Below are 23,926 nucleotides of genomic sequence, written 5' to 3'. Positions count from 1 at the left end.
CAAAACAAGGTGCATGCAGGTAATTACAAATATACGTAGTATTCTACGTACCTTAAGCTATTTTTCCACATAGTCACTACACAGGTTCAGGATTTTGTCCCATCGCAGCAGTGAAATTGAGAAATGTTGTCGTCAGTCAGCGACGCGCGCGGCCTCCCCGAACGCGCATTGTCATGCAAGTCTTCACGGTCCTTTTGCGAACTCACAACACCACCGCCTCACGCTTCTCAAAGTGAACCACCTTTCCCCTTACGTGGGCTGCATTTCCCTGTGGACTTCGACGGGCGTTCGTCCCCTGGCTCCATATAAAACGAATCACACTTCGTTGCTCGTACGCCGTGGACGTGTGAAGCACAACCGCCATCTTTAACAACTGACAGCAGCGCCGTGCCACGGAACGCCAGGCCGGTCGAAGAATGGTCTACCGCTGGGAATGGATATGTTGGCTTCGCATTTACAGTCGTAATTTGGCTAAACAAAAAATAGGCCCAAAGACTTCCTGATTCGCCCTCGTAACTACACGGGTGTTTTAGCATTTCACCCCCATGGAAATGTGGCCCCTGTGGCCGGGATTTTATACCGCGACCTCGCGCTTACAGCCGAACATGAATGCCACTAAGCAACCATGGCAAGTTCTCTAAAAGGTGTGAACTCATTTTTGTAATAGCATAGGTAAGAGCCGCACAACTGACGCCTCAGATAGTCAACGTAGCACTGTAACTGAATCCTGTGTACACCCAATGCAGGATCAATATAGGCCAACGCTGTAGATTTATTAGCTTTACTTGCTCTACTGCTACGGCAGTGCTGTGTTCTCTTCTATACCCGTGCTGTTTCGCTTGACTATTTTGTTGCAGCTGTGATCGTTTGTCGCCGCGTTCTTTTCAATGTGTACCGTTTTGTTAGTGTGCTAATTTGGCTGCGTGGTTTCTGACCTGAGATGCTTGCATGGCGGAACCCAGTTCGCTATCGTGGTTCAAATGATAACTTATTTCTGACAGCCCAAGTAATTCTGACGCTCATCTAACAGCATTTTTGAAGGAAAGTGCAAATTGACAAGAATAAGTTCGCATTGCGTATTCTGATGCCAAAACACCAAGAAACGCTAACCAGCTGTCCGGCTAAGAAATTATGCAACAGCATCCAGTAAGCAAAGCAACCGTTCAGTTCTGGAACATAATATAAAAATGTTATCTAATTCACCATAGATATCCCGAGCGATTGTGTTGGTAACATGACGCGTCGTAATCACGAACCAGTTGGAACACAGCTACAAATCCACGAAAATAGTTACAAAAACGGGTGCCTCTTGCACCAGCAGTCACGTAGTTCCATCCGGCCCTGATTACTCAAGGCTTTCAATATCGCAGCAACCTTTCCTACGACTACTGTAGAAATGTCCTATATGAGGTTTTCTTCTTTTTTTCGTGGGGTTTCCTCTAGAGTTGCGCGAAAAATCAGCAAACACTGATTGGTGCCGCTTTGCAGCAGCAACAATGAAATCACGAAAAAAGGCTGCTGTGCCCCGGACTTTCCCCCGGGCTTTCCAGTTACTCTGTCGGAGCCCAATGACCTCCGTACCTAGCCACCACCGCACTGAACAGCACCGGTGCCGTAGGAGCAGTTTCCCCGCGTAACAGCGGTGCGTCGTATTTGTCCAGTACCACTGCTAGTACGGCGCGACTCCTGTCGCAAGTAATAATCGAGCGGAGCCTATAGCATGGCAAATGCACGGGCCCTCCCCTCGTCGCGAACAGCACACGAACAGCCTCCGGCTGAGCGGCGCCCGGAGATTACTACTGCTCGCTTTGTTCGCGAGGAGCTCCTCTTATTCTTCGGAGTGTTCATGGCTACGAGGGGCAGCTCCCTTTTGTTGCGCGCCTCTGCGTCACGCGTGGAAGTCGACGAACTGCGGGCTTCGTGATCGAAAACGGAAGCAAAACTCGAGTTATGGTTAAGGAACGAAGACCTAAGTAAACAAACTATGCATATCCCACGCACTGTGGGAATTGGTTTTGAGCGAAGCAACAAAATCCCTATAAAGAAAGGCGTCAGACAGGGAGATACGATATCTCTAATGCTATTCACAGCATGTTTACAGGAGGTATTCAGAGGCCTGGAGTGGGAAGAATTGGGGATAAATGTTGATGGAGAATACATTAGCAACTTGCGATTCGCTGATGATGTTGCCTTGCTTAGTAACTCAGGAGACCAATTGCAATGCATGCTCACTGACCTGGAGAGGCAAAGCAGAAGGGTGGGTCTGAAAATTAATCTGCAGAAAACTAAAGTATTGTTTAACAGTCTCGGAAGAGAACAGCAGTTTACGATAGGTAGCGAAGCACTGGAAGTGGTAAGGGAATACATCTACTTAGGGCAGGTAGTGACCACGGATCCGGATCATGAGACTGAAATAACCAGAAGAATAAGAATGGGTTGGGGTGCGTTTGGCAGGCATTCTCAAATCATGAACAGCAGGTTGCCACTATCCCTCAAAAGGAAAGTGTATAACAGCTGTGTGCTACCAGTACTCACATATGGGGCAGAAACCTGGAGGCTTACGAAAAGGGTTCTGCTGAAATTGAGGACGACGCAACGAGCTATGGAAAGAAGAGTGATGGGTGTAACGTTAAGGGATAAGAAAAGAGCAGATTGGGTGAGGCAACAAACGCGGGTAAACGACATCTTAGTTGAAATCAAGAAAAAGAAATGGGCATGGGCAGGACATGTAATGAGGAGGGAAGATAACCGATGGTCATTAAGGGCTACGGACTGGATTCCAAGGGAAGGGAAGCGTAGCAGGGGGCGGCAGAAAGTTAGGTGGGCGGATGAAATTAAGACGTTTGCAGGGGCAACATGGCCACAATTAGTACATGACCGGGGTAGTTGGAGAAGTATGGGAGACGCCTTTGCCCTGCAGTAGGCGTAACTAGGCTGATGATGATGATGATGATGATGATGATGATGATGATGATGATGATGATGATGATTTTGCAGGTAGCTGGCTACCCGGAATTGTTTTGGGTCCCGTAAAACGTTATGTGGTGGGCTATCCTGTTTCTGTAAGGCGAGCAGTTTTATATCTTAATGTTTATGCCGCTGCCAATAATTCATTTATATTGTATGCACTTACATGATATACGATAGGCTACTGCAGTGTTAGCTGTGTGTGCCCTCTGGTTAAAGTCTGCTTAAAGAGATGTCGCTACTAGCGTTGTTACTGCCGCACACCCCTCCGGTAAACCGCTGTTGCCCAAGCTGCAGCATGTTCACGGACAAACTAAAAGCCTTTGTTATCCAATTCCGGCCAGCATTGAATATGCTGAATTGATTCTTTGGAATTGCGGAACGTATAGAGTAAATTTCATTCAAAGGACGAATTTCGATACACCTCAGAGTAGAAAGAAACTACGAAGGAAATCTCGTATAGGTTTCTCAGAAAGATGTCTGCACAGTTGAAGATCGTCATTTTCCATGGATCGAATTGCGGAATTAGCGCCTTTCCGGAGTGGTCGCTGTTTCATCTGGCCTAACCAAGAAGCTGGTAGATCTGCAGCATTGGCTGTTCTACAACACTTGGACGTACATTTTTCTACAAGAAATTACTCATGCGGACTATAACGCTGGTGTCTACACAAGCTCTACTCGCGGACAACTTTCTGTGCCAATGAAGGGAAAGCTACGGGGGTGAAACGCGAAAAGCAAGAGTGCTTTTGAAAAGAAAGGAGTCATACATTATCATCCGTGTCAGTTTAAGCTGGGGAAGGTAAGACGTAAACAGTCGATATGCACTTTTAAACAGTTTGCACTCTTTTGGCGTTATCTTGTACCACAGCAATAATCGCCGTCTATCTGGCCCACATTTCCTTTCTTTGAAACTGCATACCTGGTACTTCCAAGTCACGAACGGCGTGCGCCTTATCAGCATTACGTAACATCCTCGACGGCAAAATAGCGAGCGCAGAGTTTTCAAGAAAGAAAACGCAGACAAGGCAGATGACGATTATTGCTGTGTGCGAAGATGAGTCCGCACGGGTGCAAACTTGTTTAATAGTCTACAACAGCAAAATAAGACAAAGCACGCCCCCCCCTACTAGTCTTAAATTTCACACTTATTTCTGCTTTTCTCTTCCGCGTTTGGGCAAATTCGAAACCGTCGCGCGTGGAAGCTGAGCTGATTCCAGTTTCTAGTGTAAGAAACCGAAAGCGTTGTCAGCCGGAATACTTGGCATAGTAGCACATGTGTGGAGCCTTCCCCCTCTAGCTTTCTCTTGATTGCCACAGACAGTTGTACGCGAGCATAGCTACAAGCATAGTGGTGAAGCGAGCATGAGAATGATCGCTAGTGCATGGATTTGTCTAAGATTCCTCTTTCTGACTTCAAACGAGTTTGGTACTTTGCAAATTGATTCCTTTCTACAAAATATAGCGTTACAAGCAACGTGTCCAAGCGATCACGCATGTGCGCAGAAACTTGTTGCGTTTGCTTGGCTACGAAATCGTACGAAGGCGATAATGCGTGATAAATAACGGCATAAGAACGCTTGAAGTCACAAGCACGAAGATTAGGTAAATCCACCTACTATACTCGTCTTCTGCCATGGGGTGCTACACTGGACATGGAGAAATTCCGCCATATTGTTTAATTCACCATTTTGTCAGCTCTGATTGGCATAGAGGGTAGCTATATGGCCTCTGATTGGCTCAAAATGCTGCCGTTACAGAATTCGACAATGTGGGGAAATTTGGCGATGCCCAGAAGAGCACCTATGGTTGTTGAACAATCACAACGCCCCAAAGTTCCCTTTAGCAATTTTAGCAGCAAAGTCTATGTTTCCAGCAACATGAGACCCTATATCGAGCCAATCCTAGTGCGAAACGACGGATGAGCTGGTCTGGCCGCAAGTTCGGAGAACAGCGGTCTCACGCTAATAATTTAGGGACCCTGGGTCTCATAGAGGTTCCAGTCACTGTACACTCATGGTACATCGAGATACCGTGTGTGGGAAGAAGGACCGCTGAGTCACGATTGCAGCTAGCACCCCACCCTAATGTGTTTGGCAGGTGCCAAGAATAACCGAAACGACCACCGCACCAAATGAACGAGAAATGAGCGAACACGAGTCACGCGAATGTTTTTCGGCCGTTTCCGCCTTCCCTCTCTGCACCAACACCCAATCGGTCCGCGGAATTCTTACCTCTCGCCTGAAACCCGTGTTTCACGCGAGCCGCGTGTTTTTCTTTGGCCGACGTGCTCCCGACGATGTCTCGGTAAAGATAGATGAATCGCGTCTCGGCGTCGCCCTGCGCGCCTATTTTTGTGCCTCCCAGCCCCCTGGCTTCGCGCACCGTTAGCCCTTTCCTAAAAACGCGCCCTTTCTTTCCATCGAGAGGTTCGGGCAGGGTTGAAAGCAGCGCGGGGTGCGTGGCTGTGCCTCCCGTTCTTTAACATGCAGCTATCGACAGACAGACAGACAGACAGACAGACAGACAGACAGACAGACAGACAGACAGACAGACAGACAGACAGACAGACAGACAGACAGACAGACAGACAGACAGACAGACAGACAGACAGACAGACAGACAGACAGACAGACAGACAGACAGACAGACAGACAGACAGACAGACAGACAGACAGACAGACAGACAGACAGACAGACAGACAGACAGACAGACAGACAGACAGACAGACAGACAGACAGACAGACAGACAGACAGACAGACAGACAGACAGACAGACAGACAGACAGACAGACAGACAGACAGACAGACAGACAGACAGACAGACAGACAGACAGACAGACAGACAGACAGACAGACAGACAGACAGACAGACAGACAGACAGACAGACAGACAGACAGACAGACAGACAGACAGACAGACAGACAGACAGACAGACAGACAGACAGACAGACAGACAGACAGACAGACAGACAGACAGACAGACAGACAGACAGACAGACAGACAGACAGACAGACAGACAGACAGACAGACAGACAGACAGACAGACAGACAGACAGACAGACAGACAGACAGACAGACAGACAGACAGACAGACAGACAGACAGACAGACAGACAGACAGACAGACAGACAGACAGACAGACAGACAGACAGACAGACAGACAGACAGACAGACAGACAGACAGACAGACAGACAGACAGACAGACAGACAGACAGACAGACAGACAGACAGACAGACAGACAGACAGACAGACAGACAGACAGACAGACAGACAGACAGACAGACAGACAGACAGACAGACAGACAGACAGACAGACAGACAGACAGACAGACAGACAGACAGACAGACAGACAGACAGACAGACAGACAGACAGACAGACAGACAGACAGACAGACAGACAGACAGACAGACAGACAGACAGACAGACAGACAGACAGACAGACAGACAGACAGACAGACAGACAGACAGACAGACAGACAGACAGACAGACAGACAGACAGACAGACAGACAGACAGACAGACAGACAGACAGACAGACAGACAGACAGACAGACAGACAGACAGACAGACAGACAGACAGACAGACAGACAGACAGACAGACAGACAGACAGACAGATAGATAGATAGATAGATAGATAGATAGATAGATAGATAGATAGATAGATAGATAGATTTGACTGGGAGATCAGGTGGAGAGGTTGGAAGCACGTGCCTTCTGCACGTCTAGTTGACTTATTATGAATAAGGCGCCATGAGTGAGGAAAATTACAAGAAAAAAATAGGGATTATCATTGTAAAATGAAAATGACAAAATAGTGGATGACGTGATGTCATTTGAAACACCAATGCAACTTTACCCCTCCACCGTGTCAACATTTACCAAGCGCGGCGCGGTTTAGACAAGAATATTTTACACGAGTGTCGCAAGGGCCCTTTCGATTGCGATAAACCCCAAAGTAATCGGGATTGAATCTATAGACCTCGATTGGCGCCTTTCCATAGCTTGCACAAAGAAGCCAGTGGAACGATAAGAACAGGCTGAGAGTTATCGCCGTTGATCTCTCGTGTTTCCATTTTGAGCCGATAAGGGAGACTGTAGCAGTCCTATGAGCCAATCAGCGCTGACAGGATGGTTAATTCGACAATTAACTGAATTTGACAATGTCCAGAAAGCATCCATGTTTGTTAGACGCGGCGCAGAGATCGATACATTTCCGAACTACTGCGCGATTCCGTGTCTGCAGGTTATGTGAACGTCAGGGACCCAAGAGCTGCACTGCCTACGCTTAAGCTTCGACAGCGCTGCACACATTTAGCTTAACAAAGTCGCTCCCTTGCCTAGCACGTGGCGTTTGGATGGCTGAGTTATGTCTTTCGGCCCAAGCGCTTGTTGACGCGTGCGATTCCTTTGTTTTCTCTCGTATTATTCTGGTTCAGAAGCCAGCTTCACTATTTCTGTTCTTTCAGCTCCCCGAAAGTCAAGGGCAGAAAAACAAGGCTGCTTTCCCTTTCTTTCAATCTTCCACAAGACCCCCAACCTCCCTCCCCTTTGCGCTTTAGGAGGGTGACGTCTCGAACGCACTGTTGCAGCGCCGTAAAATAGTTACAACTGGAGTTAGCATTGGAGAACCTCAAGTCTATCTAACAAGCTTGTGAACCCTAGCTATAGCGGTGATCTAGCCAAACTGTTGAAGCTTAAACTCTGGCTACAAAGCTGCTGAACCGATAATATCTGGGGATTGTGTTTGCAGAGTAAGTGATGGTGGCGGATTCTCTCTACGTTGTAGAATCGGATTGTCGTTATCGCTTTAACGAAGACCTTCCCAGAGTTATCCGGTGAACCCGGAGAAAAACAAAACGAAAAATAGAAGTGGCCTGGTTCTGTGCTTTCTATTCGCTATAGCTCGTGATGTATTGATTTGATCTTCTATGGTTTCTCCTTATCTTTGTACATCCCGTTCCACAAGCGTAGGAGTAACCTCCTTGTCTTTCTCCTTTCTTTCGTATCGCTCTCTGGTGTTTCGATTCGTGGGAGCATAGAACCGTGTCCTCTTAGTCAAGCCCGCAAAGGATATAAACGGTGACCTACCCGTGACGGCGGTTGTTTCCCGTTTACGAAGCGAACCGTGTAGTCCCTCTCGGCCACCCACCCTAGTTGCAGCTTTTCAAAGAGTCTATCGCGTCATCAGAATAGCCTACTGTCAAGATTTTTCTCTCGCATGTATTCCGAGAATACCCCTCCCCTCCGTGGGTTCTGCCTTATCCTTTCATTACACTGCAGCTCCCTGTAATTACAAAACCTCGTCAGTTGCATCCAGTGACCTCAATCAACTTATCCTGTTTCACATTTATTCAAAGTACGGGAATACTGTGCGCGTGTCTACCGATGGCTGTGTCACACCATATGCCTCCACTGCAGCCTTTGTCATCACACATATTATCACCGCTCTGCGGTTTAAACTAAACCATTGGTCAACGTCGCAGAAATCGTTAATATCCGGGAGGCACTTCGATTTCTCTCCAAGGAGCCTCCTCGTGCATGGATCATGTACTACGACTCCAAACCAGCACTTAAACGAGGGAATGTATCCTCAGACGGGGCCCGTATTATTCAATGGCTATATAAATTACAGTGCATCTCGAGCATGCAAATAGAAATGGCCGCAATATCAACTTTCAGCGGATACCTTCACACTGTGGCACGATAGGGAACGAATAGGCAGACGCTGAAGCGAAAACTGCTTTAAATAATGCTCTTGAAGTACGCATTCCATTATCACGAACAGTCACAAACGCCCTACTTCGTTGCGTAATGCGCAACCGTGCGTTGGAACACTGGAAACAGCCAGGTCGACTACACAAACGAGGCAGAAATGGGACCCAAAAACGAAAATCCGTATGCCTCACAAGCTCAAAAGCATTTGTCCCGCGTACGCGCAAGAACGACAGCAAATGGTCTCTTCCATTGCAGGTGTCGATAAGAGGCCGCTATCAGACGAGTTTCCTTTAGCTCCTTGGTCTAATGCAAACAGCGCAGCCCTGGTAACAAGTGCCGCTATAGCCTTCCTACAAGCCATTGGTCTGGACGCGCAGCTTCAGAGATGCCACAACGTTGTGAACTTCTACATACCCACCTCCTCCTCACATCATCATCATCATCATCATCATCATCAGCAGCAGCAGCAGCAGCAGCAGCAGCAGCAGCAGCAGCAGCAGCTTTTTTTTCCCTCCCCGTCCCTTTTCCCTAGTGTAGAGCAGCAGGCCAGAGCAAGTTATAGCGCAGGCCGATCTCTTTGCATTTCTGTAAAGAAATTTCTCTCTCACTCGCCACCTTCGTTGTTCCGACGTATTTCCGCATCAAATTTCGCGCTGCGGGGACCAGAAAAGGAAGATGTGGCGTGCTATAATTTCACCTTTTGTTTTTATTTTCAATTATACTTGAAAACTGAAACTCTCTTTTGGTGGTGCTCGAGCCTCTGCGCCACGAAGGAGAAAAGCTTGCTCGGTGCTTCGTGACTAGAAACTCGAGACCGCGCAATTCGAGACAAAAACTGCTCGGTGGTCATGGTTTTCGAGAAGGCAGTTCTTTCTTCTGTGCGTGAGTGGTCTAATCGGCAGTCAGCGATATGTTAGCGTCGTTTTTGTTTACACTTACTTAGCAACGTAATAACATTTCTCGAGTGTTTCTTTCCGAGAATGCGCTGCACGCGTAATTGTCCGGCAACGCAGTTGTAAGGCGACACTGGAGTTGTAGCATTGCAGAGTTTGGCCAGCGCCAGCATACCTTTAATGATTTGTAGTGATCCAAACTTTTCCGAGCATGGCAGTTAGCAGGACTTTTTACTGCTGTTTCCGCCTTCTGCACTATACGTCAACACTGCGCTACAAAATAAAAAGAATATATATATATATATATATATATATATATATAAGGAGAGAGGTAGAGAGATGGAGGGGTGGCGAAATTGAATTAGGTGTAGCCTGCACCCTGCGAGCTTTGGAGTATCAACTGCAGAATGTCGTTAGTACTGTCTGCGAAGAAAGTTTTAGCGCGGTCAGGTCTTTAGACTGCCTAACCATACGAAGCTCACAGATGAATCTTATCCGAAGGTGCTTAGGCCTTTCAAATGATTTCGTCTTCAGAGAGAGAGAGAGAGAGATAATGTTTAATGACAGAAAGGTGGAGAGGTCGGCCTGAGTGAAGTGCCTCTAGCCTGCTGGGGAAGGGGTTTGGGGAATAACAGAGGTGGGATGAGAAGAGGAAAGAGGGTGGTGGTACGGCAAATACGATGAGGGCTGCACATTATACTGTATCTGTGCCTTGTGTACGTGCACACTTCACACCACAGCACAGTCATCTTAGCGAGCAGAGTTAGAAGTTACTGCAATGTAGCCCTGAGACTGTCTATAGCGTTCATAATTTTAACCGCTGTTAGCGCCACTGGCGTACTTAAAGCGGGCAGTAGCTACCCGCCGTGGTTGCTCAGTGGCTATGGTGTTGGGCTGCTGAGCACGAGGTCGCGGGATCGAATCCCGGCCTCGGCGGCCGCATTTCCATGGGGGCGAAATGCGAAAACACCCGTGTACTTAGATTTAGGTGCACGTTAAAGAACCCCAGGTGGTCGAAATTTCCGGGGTCCTCCACTACGGCGTGCCTCATAATCAGAAAGTGGTTTTGGCACGTTAAACCCCATATTTAAAAAGAAAGCGGGCAGTAGCAGCTGCAGGGCGGCGATTATTTGTCGCAGCATGGTTTTCATAACGGAGTCCGATGGTGCATCTGATTGCACTGTCCTTGCTCGCGCTGACAGTCTAAGGCCCGTGTGCGCGGCGGCAAGCGTGGCCATACATTCGATTCCGGGCTTGCGCAGCTGGCTTGAAGCAATGGTTTAGAGACATTTATCGAGGCCGATTCAACTACCTTCTCCTGGACCTGCGGAATTGGAGCCAGGGAGCTCTCGTTTGGACCTACAGCTTGCCCACGCCGATGACGCGTTGGTCTCCTCCGCTGTTCCACTGACGCTGCCGCCTCCTTGTGGGACATACTTGTCTTGCTCATTCTGTTCAGTACTTTTTCTCTCTTTTTTTTTTTTTTTGTTTAGGACACTCCTTGGAATTGGCCTCGTGGGGTCCATCGCAATTCGAGCACTTCATTTCTTTCACTGTGCACGAAGATACGTCATGGCTGCCAGCACAGCGGAGGCATGTCGTATGGCCTGTGCATACAGCGCTTACATGGCCTAGCTTAAGGCACTTGTGGCATCGCAGTGGCCGGGGCACATAAGGACGCACCGGGTGCCTCACGCAGCCCACCTTGACATGATCAGGTAGCGTGTCTCCCTCGAAAAGAAGCTTGACGCTCGTCGATCGACCGAAGCGGTGAAAATCGATGACCTTCACCGTTGAAGACAGAAGCCTTCGTAGCTCTTCGTCGCTGATGTCAATCACGACATCGGAAATAACACCTGCCCTAGTGCGACCACAGTGCACGATGAACGACCGGACTTCTATGTGTCCTAGTATGCGCACGGTTTTCAATTTGTCTAGTGCGGCCTGCGTCGTTACTTCCACTGTAACTACGTTTTTCTTGGTGTTAAAACGCACTTCGTTAATTCCTTTCGGAGCCACATTACCAAGGTAAGTGTTAAGAATCTGTCTGTGTGAAGAATTTAAATTCTTAGACACATCGAGCGGCACAAAAGCGATCCTGAAGTCGGAGTAGGCGGTCCGTTGGGGCCCTGCTCATCCCGTCGTTGGTGGTCTTGCGGTATTTTCTCTTCGTTCGCCTGCCCTCCACGACGGTGTAGCCATCGTCGGAGTCCATTGGCTCGCTGTTGGAGAAACAGGAAACGGACGTCTCCATGCCTACGTTGCAAGCTTTACACTTTATCCCTGCGAGACGCAGTGAGAAGAGGCGTGCTCGACGCTGGTGATGGTGTGCCGTCTGTCATCGCCTCGCATGGCTTTGCGTCCAAAAAGCACAATTAAGCCTCCACTATGGCAAAACTATCGCAGCAAGGCAAGAATCGACGCTTGCTCAGACCACTTCGTCTTGGTCCACCATTTCGTCTTCAGGTTTACGTCCTAGCATTTAGCTGTTAGTGATGTGTGTGTTCATAGCTTATTGTCTGGCGTGTTCAAACCGAAGATTTCGCTAACCGTGTTATCCATTAAATGAAGGGGAATATGTTTCTCGCAGTGGTGCCCGGGCTCCTAGTTGCAGTCGAAGCGGCCGCTGGCATCGTTAAGAAGAATACGTAAAGGGCGACAAGTACATAGTCGTCGCTAGTGTGACGTTCCCGCGGATTGATTACGCGTGCTGTTGGGTCGGCGTCATCGCGTTCCGTCGAGCTGTCGGGCGTCACGCGGCCGATAGCGATCGCTAACCCGCGTAACGAGCAGCACGAACGGCTCTTCGCCGTCGCGGTTATTGCTACAGAAACCAGACCAACACTGCGACTAGCAGTGGAGCCCTGCCAAGCATGCTGACATCGACGACCTTTCCGCCTACACTCCCCCACGCATCCTCTAGTCTTCGTGGACATGGCTAGCTGTCGCGCTTCGTTAAGGCTTCGCCGTTACGCTTTTACACTTATTGCGTTGCGACGGCGTAGTGAGGAGGCGGAGAAGAAAGGCCGACTCATTAGAACAACATGCAGACAGTCTCTCTTTCAGGCGCAGCTTGCAACAGAAGCGCTGCCGCAATCTCAAATTCTTGGCACGGGCGGGTTTAGAGACCCGAGCGCTCGCACGCGTCGTCGCAGGCGTTGACGTGTCTTCGTCGAAGGCAACCTCTTCCAGGCGCCACCACTGCAGCTCAGCTGGGAAGCATTGTGTTCGCGACGTTGTCAGTATCGAGCGATTGCAATCATCGCCTGAGCATGTTCGTCTGAAATGTGCGTGCAATCTACCCCACTATTGTTTCCGTGTGCGAGGTTGCGAAGCGGTGTTGACAGTTATATCGCTGGATTACCGCAGTTATAACTCCTTCTCCTGCTACGTGAAAGTGGCCTTCCCTGTAGAACCACCGCTTTCATCTCACCCTCCATTGTATGCGATCACGGAGATGTTTTTGAAAGCGGATTTCTTTGTGGAACTTTATCACAACTATTACTGCCACTTCCAATTGTGCGCTCGGAGTTTTTTAGAGGATTGTACTTTGTCATGTTGAAGTTTTGCGCAGCCGTGACTTATTATTATTATTATTATTATTATTATTATTATTATTATTATTATTATTATTATTATTATTATTATTATTATTATCATTATTATTATTATTATTATTATTATTATTATTATTATTATTATTATTATTATTATTATTTGTTTCATTTTTGAGTACTTTTTTGCCAGTGTGGAAGAATGTGTGTACAATACAAAACCCAGATTACCCATGAACACATTTGGCCTTTCGAAGGCCGATCTGGTTTTGGTGGTGTTCTCTATCCCGGTATTTCGCTTTGTTCACGCTTTGGTTTTCGCGCCGACGTCAAAGTTGCATTGAAGATTGCACGGTGTTCTTGCAACAGAATAGATCAAGATGCAGGAGATTTTAATAAACATGGCATCGAAGAAAACAATTGCTGAAATTATGTAATTATAACTTAGCATAAAACATAAGAGGTTTCAAACAAAATGGCACAAATTAATGGAAACGATAACTATTTATTTTATTTATTTTAGATACGTTCCTTTAACGTCAAATGACATTTGTGTAAGCGAGCATCGCACGCGTAATGCGAAGACGTGGCATCGTTCCCCACCTGCGGCAAGTTGTTTTTTCATCCACTTTCATTGCCATAAATTTATCATTTCCTTAATTCAATTAGAAAGTACAAGTAATTTCCCCTATGTTGTCTTTGTGTCTTTGTTTGTTGGCTTCTTATAATATGATTAATAAAAATCGGGCCCCTCCGTTAAACCACTTTCCTCTCGTTCATTACAGATTTGAGGGATTACTACGGAAGATTGCATGAAAACAGTTAGTAGTTCCTGATTGTGCAACATTAGCTACGACAAGAAAACATAATTATTAATTAATACATATCAGTCACTAAATTACAAAACGAAACATGATAAAATGACTATTTCTTTATTATGCAATGTTGGCTGAAGCGTTCAATAATTTTTTATGCTCTTCGATAGTGGCCAATAAGGCGAAGGTGATTTCAATCGTTGGACGCGCATGATAACCTGCTATCACAAGTAAAATTTCAATATTTCTCATCTTGCAGTTACATATGACCCACAAGGGGCTTCATACGAGAGACTTCGGGAAGCAATGCAAGCGCCGAGCATAACGTGCAAGTAAATTATTGGGTGGAAAATGATTTACAAAACACGGCCTCGGTGCGCCTTACCGGTCTTCAACCACAGGCAACACGTGCAGGCACATGTGCGCTCCGTTTCGTTACTCTAGTTGTGCACGCGCTCGCTCAGCTGCTGCACGTCTGGGCCGCTAGCGGGACGTGGCCCGACGGCTCCCGAATTAGCCGCCGCTCCCCTGCCGCGGGCCTCGGAGACCTCTCGTGCCAGGAGCACGGCCGACCCGAGACAATGCGTCGCGGGCGCCACCCCGCTTGCAAAGCCCCGGCAAGGTTCGCATACCGAGTGGAACAACCCGTGTCTTGCAGCGCCTGTGTGTGCTGGAGTTCTCTCGCAAACAACGGCGAGCTGTCTCTCGCGACAGGGTCACCTCGCGTCGCGATCCCATTCACGCCTTGTCTTCTTTCGCAATATTTTCCTGCCTGGTTCTAAGTGCGAGGTCGCCGGTTCAACTGCCGGCTGCAGCACTCAAGCGGGGACAGAGTGCGAAAGCGCTTGTGTACAGTGTTTTGGGGGCGCGAGTTAAAACACTTGGGTGGTCAAATCACTCTATCAATGAGGAGCCCTTCACTGGGGTGTCTCATATGCTTTGAGGAGCAGAGGGTTTATGCTCACTCACTCACTCACTCACTCACTCACTCACTCACTCACTCACTCACTCACTCACTCACTCACTCACTCACTCACTCACTCACTCACTCACTCACTCACTCACTCACTCACTCACTCACTCACTCACTCACTCAATCAATCAATCAATCAATCAATCAATCAATCAATCAATCAATCAATCAATCAATCAATCAAATCAATTGTGTTCCTCTATGAAGCGAAGTGAGCCAAAAGGATGACCTTCCACCGAAAGCCGCCTCATTTTTAAGCTTTACCTGTTCAAAAAAAAATAATAAACGTGTATGTATAATTAAATCGCATCGTGGAGCTCTGCATGCGTGCCTCCGATGGTGTAACGTGCATAGGTCCCGTACTTTCCCCTCCCCCACGAGGAGACCATGTCGTCATCGTTATTCTCGTTCCCTCTGGTTATCTCTTTCTACAGCGACGTATATGTACGTCGGAGCTGCAACGTGACGCTCTAATCGTCGCTGTTTCAGTACGGGAACTTTAGCGTAGTACAGGATTTTAGGTACTGGAAAGCCTGCCGTGCACTTTTAGATTCTGCACTTTGACACAACCCATTCAGTCACGGCGTTCGCATTTGTGTACGCGGCCTATTCTTGCCATTTCTGTGCAGTCGTAGCAAGGAATAGAACACAGACATTAAGCTTGAGGTAAATTGAACCTTCTGCTGAACTAAATAACTTCCATTTTACTTCTGAGTGATATGTATCGTTACAGAGTACCACTTTGGTGAAGGTACCACCGTGTTTTATATGACGTTTGACGGGGCATGTCGCTAGCAACCTGGAAATATTTTTCTTTAATTTCTTGAAATACTTGAGGCCACTAAATAACTTGTGCGTGTAGTTCGAGCGGTTGATTCAATTCTTTCTATGAAGGAACGTAGCATGACTGACTTTACAATATTCAAATATTTGTTTACTCTGTAATTATGATGACTCATCAAATGCACAAAGAATAATTACACCTCCTTGATTTGCTTTCAGTAGAATGTCAAGCACACTGGCATAAAATTATCTGTGTTTCACACATGTATCATCAGTCGATCACAATTCGTGACTGAAGGGGATAATTAGTATAGAAGACATATCCCAAAGAATAAGCGCTCACTGCTGCAGAGTTTATTCGTTACACATGGGGTGATTATGTGAGAGAACATCGATCACTCAATCAGTAAATAAATAAATAAATAAATAAATAAATAAACATGTAGGATGTAGGAAGCCTCGCGACAGACTTCTAGCAGCGGTATCGGCTCTCAGCTCGTGAATACTTTAGTGAGAACTCCGGCTGACCTAGATGTTCTCGCTCGTCTACTGGGTTTATGCTCGAAGATAATGTGTAGTCCCGAAATCATTACCGCATGGTATTGTGCGACCGGATCTAGGACACTCACCTGGAGCTGTGCCACATAGTCGTTGATCAAGCGAGGGTTGTATCTCCATTAGCAGAGGTGAAGTCTGCTATAGCTGTGGACGCCCTCGAGTGTTCTTTGGTGAGATGGCTGTGTTTTGTCGAAACCTTCACTAAGACCCCTGGAAATGTCATAATAAAAAATAAAGTGGCAAATAAACGGAGGTGCCACTTTTTTTTTAATGATTACGCAGAATCACTTCCGAAAGCGTGCCCTCGTATATTCACCTTGAGCTCGGAGAAAAGTCACTTCAGCAGGGCTTTGCTTAAATCCCGTTTTATCGGCAACGAAGCTGACAAGAACTCCACGGAATGTTTGTATCCTCAGCTCCAGCGGAATCGCGGAAATCAGGAGGCTGCATTGAGAGAGAGAGAGAGAGAGAGAGAGAGAGAGAGAGAAAGAGAGAGAGAGAAATTTTATTTGCATCAGGGTGAGGCATCTCCCTCGCAGGGATCTGCTCCGCTGAAGAGAGTATCCGCAATATTTTGTGCATTGGAGTACGTGAAGTTTATGAGTAATTTTGAATAGGGTAAACAGACAAGGGAACAAATTAGTTGGAAGTTGTCGCCACGCGACGGCTCTTGATTGGTTAAGGGAGTAGTGTGGTAGGTGTAAGTGCCTCCTGCTATGTCTGTAATGTTGTGACGTTTCCGCAAGGTTTAATAACGGCCGCCAATTTAGGGCATAAAGTCACAGAGCGTAGCGCCTCCTATGGGTGGTGTTCGAAACGTGGGAGCCGTGGCATGTTTGCGCCGCTTGCAATCGCTTCTGGTGTGTGCAGTGCGCAAAACCATGGCCTCCAAGATTTGTTCCCTTTCTCTGACGTGGAAGGGGGCGATTTGGACACCATCTGTTGAGAGCAACATATACCTTTCCTGGTGCACTTGGACAAGTATCTCCGCACCACGCCGACAAAATATGTTGAATAAAAAAATTGTAAAGCAATAAGGAACCAGTCTGAATGAAACAATCCGAACGAAACTGGCTGAAGTTGGTTTTGTAACGCCGACTGCTCGTTGTCATGTATTATGTGCGGATATGGCGACTGTCATAATACAGGTGGCAACCCGAGGCATTAAAACTCGGGCATAAAAATGAAATGACAGAGAGGCATTACTGTAGAACATGAGCGCTATGATAACATGGAAAAGAAGGAAACTTCTGGAAGTCCCGTTGCGCATCAGAGCGATTTCATGAGGATCATTCCGCATAATCATGGCGCCCACCTTTTATACTTCAATGTTGCACCAACTACGGCAAATTAATTCTGCCTAAATCCGCAAGGCGGAGGAATATTCACGAAACGAAAACATATTTAACTTCCAGCTAGTTAGTTTCGCTAACTTAGCCCAGCAATTTACTGTTCTTAAGAAAGGTCGGCCGAGATACACGGCAGCGGGAAGTTCGGGCGCGGGGTCAATTACTTTATGACGGGCTCATTATAATCCGAGAACTCCGCACTGTAGGCTAACAACGGAGCGAACGAGAACGCAGCGGTCTTCTATACCTCTCATTGTAGTTCTGCCTGAATTGAGTTATCAAACGAGCATATGTGAAAGCGAAGATTTGTTACCTTTCTCAGAGGGTAGACAAAGGCAGTTAGCGAAAGGAGAAACCAGGCGCGTAAGAAGGAAAGAAGAGAAGTCGGTTCCTTCCCTCGCGATCTGGTTTGGCACGGTGCCCCCTAAATTAAGTCGCCATAGCACGTCTTGCTTTCGCGGTGGAACGGCAGTGGCCGTGTATTTTCTGCTAGGCATATTCCGCGCTATTACTGAGCGTACAATATGGCTATATGGCCTCCTCGGTCGCCTCTTGCGTTTTCTTTTTGCTGCTCTTTCTTCTCTTTCTCTCCATCGTGACCTCTTGTATTGCGTCGTGCCAGCCTGTGACGCTTCTTTTCCTGGTCCGAGCCTCTCGGCGTCACTGGCGCAGAGGCGAGCAATTTGTGTAAACAGTTCCGTACAGTACATAAGTACGCACACGTCAGTGATACCGCGTCTGTGACAGCCATTTAGAGCGTATAGAGGTTAACATTAAGAGCATTGCGGGGAGAAATCTGGCCTGCGTCCGTCGTCGGTGTGGCTAGCCGCCATAGTGTGGCTGTTCAGCTATCACGCGAGTGACGGGCAGTATGCATGGATTTACCTAGTTTTGCCCTTCTGGAATGTGGCAACTTTGCGGATACTAATGACTCTTTCCCAGTCGATTTATTTTGGCGCGAATTCGCTATGTGGCAACGGTTCTGTTTGCGCACTGTTTTCGGCTGCCATTCGGCGGTTTTAGAACATTACAAACAAAAACATTGTTTAGAATACGAAAGAGTAATTATGCATGGTCATGATTTCTTTGTAAACATATCGAACATTAGCCGCTGAAGCGACTCAGCGGCCAAGACTTTCTGCGGCTTAGGTCGTGGGTTGGATTCTTGCCGCGGCGGCCGCTTTTCGACGGGAGCGAAATGCAAAAAACTCTCCTGTGCTTAGATTTAGGTGCACGTTAAATAACCCCAGGTGGTCAAAGGTAATCCGGAACTCTTCACTGCGGTGTCTCTCATGGTCGCTGTTTCGTTGGGCCTTTAAATTTTGGAAGTCAAGCAGTCGACTTTTCAAACATTACCTGGACTTATAACGGCGCATGCATACCCTGTATAGCGTCCTGATTTAAAGTATGCATAATTTAATCTTATTCTAAAGTTTGCATAGCATCAAAGCACAGTCAACTGCTCTGATGAAATGTTGTCCGACTAACCCACTGCAAATTTGAATCACCGAGAAACAGGAGCAACACACTTTCTCAGTGAATCCATGCAAAACAGAAAAATCCATGTACTAGTCATGATTTATAGTGATGACTCAATGACTGCGACGTCATATTTGCCTCCACTACCCTCCGTGGTTGCTCAGTGACCATGGGGTTGGGCTGCTGAGCACGAGGTCGCGGGATCGAATCCCGGCCATGGTGGCCGCATTTCCATGGAGGCGAAATGCGAAAACACCCGTGTACTTAGATTTAGGTGCACAGTAAAGATCCTCAAGTGGTCGAGATTTCCGGAGTCCTCCACTACGGCGTGCCTCACAATCAGAAAGTGGTTTTGGCACGTAAAACGCCATATTTTTTTTTTTTTTAGATTTGCCTCCACTATGTATAAAACTGATTTCGAGCGCTTCAGCTTCACTGTTCAGTGCACTGCGCTCTTCTGTGGTACTATATCACCCCATGGAGCCCTTCTGTCTAGGTTTCGCGATACGCGTGCAATGTTAACATTTTCTTGCGGTGTAGACTGCACACGAGTACTTTAATTTCGAGTGTGACAAATGCTTATTCAGATCCGTCCTGCCATAGCCGGACGAGATCATTTTCTGCGTTTCACGTGCATTTGAATGTGGAAACCCAGTTATTGCTCCTAATTAATTGAGCGTCCTGTTGTCCGCGACAGGATGTTGCGTTGATACTAAGTTTATTAAAGCTTTCTTCTTCGTAATTCGCTAAAATCATTTGGGAGTTTCAGATTGTGCTTCAGTTGCGGCTCACATTCTTGTTTCTTTTTCTGTCATTCCGTTTTATTGAATTTTATTTTATTGCACTAGCCCCATTTACCCAGTGCCTCATAAAGATGCCTGGCAGATAATAAATAAAGCAAAACACATGTGAAGGAAGAAGTTCAGGTGGCTGGAGAAGATGCCTCGGTTTTCCGATCAAACCGAGTGATAATGCAAATCGGAATTTCAAACACAGATATCTCATTACATGCGGGGACTTCGCTATAGAATAATTCTCGGTAATTGATAATTGTAGTGAAATAGTAAACGCGGGGTTATGGTAATGACTGGCCGGCGTTTTCGTGGCCGCAGAGGTAGGCCTACATTTCGGCACGTTGGCGACCCAGTCTCACGCGTTCTCTGTTGCTTCAGCTGAATTTTTTTCCAACACAGTTTGTAGCCGATCCTCGGCCTAAGCATGTTGACTTTTTAATTACAAATATGAGAAGTATGGACGTCCAGTGCTCTAGGCGTGCCCGGGCTAGAGATCCATCTTAAAAGCCATGTGTGCCCGTATGGCTGCGTTGTTCTCCTGCGCTGTCTTTAGAAACCTCTCTTAAGACAGGTATGAAGATGACAAACACGCGAGTTTAACGTCTATGTATTCCTTAATTTCTTTCTCTCTCACTGCGCGCGCGTGTGTGTGTGTGTGTGTGTGTGTGTGTATGTGTGTGTGTGTGTGTGTGTGTGTGTGTGTGTGTGTGTGTGTGTGTGTGTGTGTGTGTGTGTGTGTGTGTGTGTGTGTGTGTGTGTGTGTGTGTGTGATGACAGCGCTCGACGAAAAAACACAGACGCACACACGTTTGATGGTAGCGTAACCTTAACTCTAACACCAGTTGTTGATGGCGACCGCGACGCAAGGCTGACAGGAGAGATTGCAGACCTGCTCTAGAGTCGCAGAATATAGCCCAATGATTTGGTAACTGTTGATTCAAATAGAGGACTGTGCTACGAAACAGCCGAGATTATTGTTCAGGTTACTAGGAAGAGTCAGAATTGTGCAGGCCATGTAATGCCTAGAACAGACACGGGTGTGGGCCTTCGGAAACTGTGTTTAAGAATTTGAAGAAAGAAAAGTGCAGGCACACGTAGAAAGCAAACACAAAAGTTTAATTTCGACGTTTCGGACGAGGTCCGGCGTTTATCAAGATTGTGATGTGTGCTTGCAATCGCACCATAGCTTCTACATGCACCGAAAATAGAAACGTCAGTCGAAGGTCTTAAAGAATAGAAGCGATGTTTCCATATTGGCAGTGGCACAATTATCCTTACACCGGCTATTTGACGAGTACCAGGAATCTATTCGCGTCTGCTAGGATCGTTCTGTGATCAAAGAAAGTGCGACTGTAGCTTATGTTGCTTGTCGACTAAGACGCACGTCGTCACCAACAATAGCGGAATTAGTGGCGATTTTCCAAGCCACTTATTTTATCAAAATATATGGGACACCAAAAAAGTGGCAATATTTGTACGGACTCCTTTCAGCTTTAGCATATATTGAAAATATTGATGACAACCAACCACGCACGAATAACTTCCGCAGTCGTGAAGAGTTTGACTCAGGCTACTGAAAGAAAAGTGATAGCACCGTGGCTCTCAGGACATGCTGCTACAGCAGGAAACGAGTTAACGGACTCGTAGCCAAAATCGGCCCATAAAGATGCAGAAATTGAACTCATCCCTTTATCACCCATGGACCGGCAACGGAAATTTTGAGTACTAAAGAAGGACTTCTGTGTGTCAACCTGTTTCAATGGAAATGCTAAAGAATCGGTTCTTTGCGAAGTGGCTTCTCAACTCAAATTCCAGCTGGATGTAGAAATTTAGATAAGTACAGAGACAATAATTCATCGACTGTGCCTTGGGACCGCATACACCAAACATTTTCTATATCGCATAAAACGGGCTTCTTCCCCAGCTTGCTCCTACGGCAACGACGATGAGGATGTTCGCCATCTACTCCTCGAATGCCCCTGGCACACGACGCAAAGACGGCAGCTAGAACAAGAGCTACACTCCACTGATACTCAGCAACCTTTCTCGGTTGCAATATGGCTGAGCCTATGATCATCGAAAATACTACAACGAAAAGCATTGAACGTATTCGAACATTTTCCGAAGGCACTGGCACCCTTAACAAGTACTTATCGCACTGAATGGTCACACGATGTATCTACAACTTGCTTGTATTATTTGTAATTATTATCTCTTATATATTACGTGTTATACTCTTTTGTATTTTATCTATTCTCATCTGTTTACATGCTCATCAGTGTGCATCACGGCCGCTTGTGTGTGTTTGTGACTGTTTACAAACTCATTGTGGCGCGACTTGCTTTGCCTTCTATATTTATATGTTGGTGGGTGTATAGGACTGTGTGCTGTGGATTTCTGGCGCTATGACGTGGATTCATTTTTTTCATTTTCTTGCTACATATCAATGTTTTATACTGCTATTTCTGCTGTGTGAAATGCGGTAGTCGTTACCATTACAGGGTGACTACATCTATTTCTTTTATTTTCATTTCAATAAAGAAAAAAACGCCATTGGCAATGAAAGTGCCTACAAAGCTGCTTGTGAGGCACGTGGAGTTAGCGAAGGCAACACGATTCCGTTGTCAAGAACGGATGCGGAGCGGCACGTCAGCGGTCTCGCCCGCACCGTCACATTGAGGAAATGGAATGCACCGAACTGCCTAACCCACGTGTTAACGCGATGGACTCACATATGAAGTTACAGCTTTTACCCGGTTTTACACGACATGAAGAAACGTTACCATGTCGCCGGCGAATGAAAAAATTTTTTTCGCGTGCTTACGCATTCCTGAGTGGAATGGTGGATAGTACCACTCGCAACAAATGTGGATTAGAAGAAACCATAAAGCACCTCCTGTGTGACTTGCCCCCAAACGAAGTTGAGAGGTTTTCCCTTCGCCCAGTTTTAGGGCACTTAGGCAACAGGCCTTTCACACAGCAGAAGATCCTGAGACCGTAGCTTCGTGCGGCTGCAACGTGCAAGAGAGGGAAAGCGAAGAAAGGCAGTGGGGTTAACAACACGCGAGTCTCCATTTGGTACCTTGCACTTGGGTGAGCGAAACAGGAGTTGAAAGGAAAGAAAAGAGACAGAACAAAAAAAAATCGAAGTCACAAAAGAACTGCTACGCTTCTTGAGATGCACCAGCCTGTAAGATCGCTTGCGATAAACTGAACAATAATTGCTGTACGTTCGTGCATACTGTAAACTTCTCTCCTTTTCATCATTCATGCTCTTTCCCACTTTTTCCTGTGCAGGGTAGCCGACCGGGCTCATCCTGCTTAACCTCTATACTTTTCCCTTATCACCCCTCTCTATTTCTCTCTCGCTCTTGGCCATTCTTGTTTGCTCTATAACAGGGGTAGCCGGTATTGTAGTTGGCACACTTTGTCAGGCTGTTTGGCTGCCAGGTCATTGCAGTATCTCTGGCAAAGATTTCGTCGACGAAGCTGCTAGAAAAGCACTGGAAGGAGCAAACCTTGTTTCTGTACTTTTATCGAGGACTGCCGCAGCCCAACATTTAAGCAAACTTGCGCACCGTGTGAGATTGGAGAAGTTTCTCACGCCTGAATTCACCCAGCATTGATTTCATTCTCTCAACCCATCTATGCAACTGCGGCTCTTATGTGGGCTTCCGCCAAGTGGTGAAACAGCGCTGCGCCGCTTACACTTGGGCGTTGGATTCACCATTGCTTGATTGGAATGGCTGATAGCGGCGCGTGCAATGCCTGCGGTGTCGAGGAGACTATGGAACACCTACTGTGCTACTGTCCATCTTTTGAAAATGAAAGACATGACCTTTGCAAAGCTCTAAATCAGTTAGGTAGAAAACCGGTCACCTAAACAAGATCTTGGGACTATAACCATATCACAGCAGCGCTTCTGTGGCCTTTTGCAGCGCATATCGCAGCTCTAGAAGGCCACAAAGCGCTGCTGCGATTTTTGAAAGCTACCGAACGGAGTGACCTTCCGTGACCCGGACTGAGTGACCGTCAGT

General features: G+C 46.9%; 1 protein-coding gene and 1 long non-coding RNA gene across 8 annotated transcripts in view; one reads left to right on the top strand and one right to left on the bottom strand.

The window, feature by feature from the left end:
- Nucleotides 1-23,926, top strand: part of dnc (phosphodiesterase dunce) — a 708,859-nt gene that overhangs the window by 471,647 nt on the left and 213,286 nt on the right. The gene's annotated exons all lie outside the window — the stretch shown is intronic.
- LOC142559850 (uncharacterized) overlaps nucleotides 1-23,926 on the bottom strand; it is a 104,923-nt gene that overhangs the window by 16,993 nt on the left and 64,004 nt on the right. The window contains exons 2-3 of the long non-coding RNA XR_012823259.1: nucleotides 16,584-16,711; nucleotides 16,339-16,477 (exon numbers count right to left, since the gene is read on the bottom strand). This is a non-coding gene — a long non-coding RNA (uncharacterized LOC142559850). The remainder of the gene's footprint in view (nucleotides 1-16,338; nucleotides 16,478-16,583; nucleotides 16,712-23,926) is intronic.

Source organism: Dermacentor variabilis, chromosome 10 (genome assembly GCF_050947875.1).
Source record: "Dermacentor variabilis isolate Ectoservices chromosome 10, ASM5094787v1, whole genome shotgun sequence".
Lineage (NCBI taxonomy): Eukaryota > Metazoa > Arthropoda > Arachnida > Ixodida > Ixodidae > Dermacentor > Dermacentor variabilis.
Note: the sequence above shows the minus strand (reverse complement) of the source record. Positions and strands in the feature narration are given on the sequence as shown.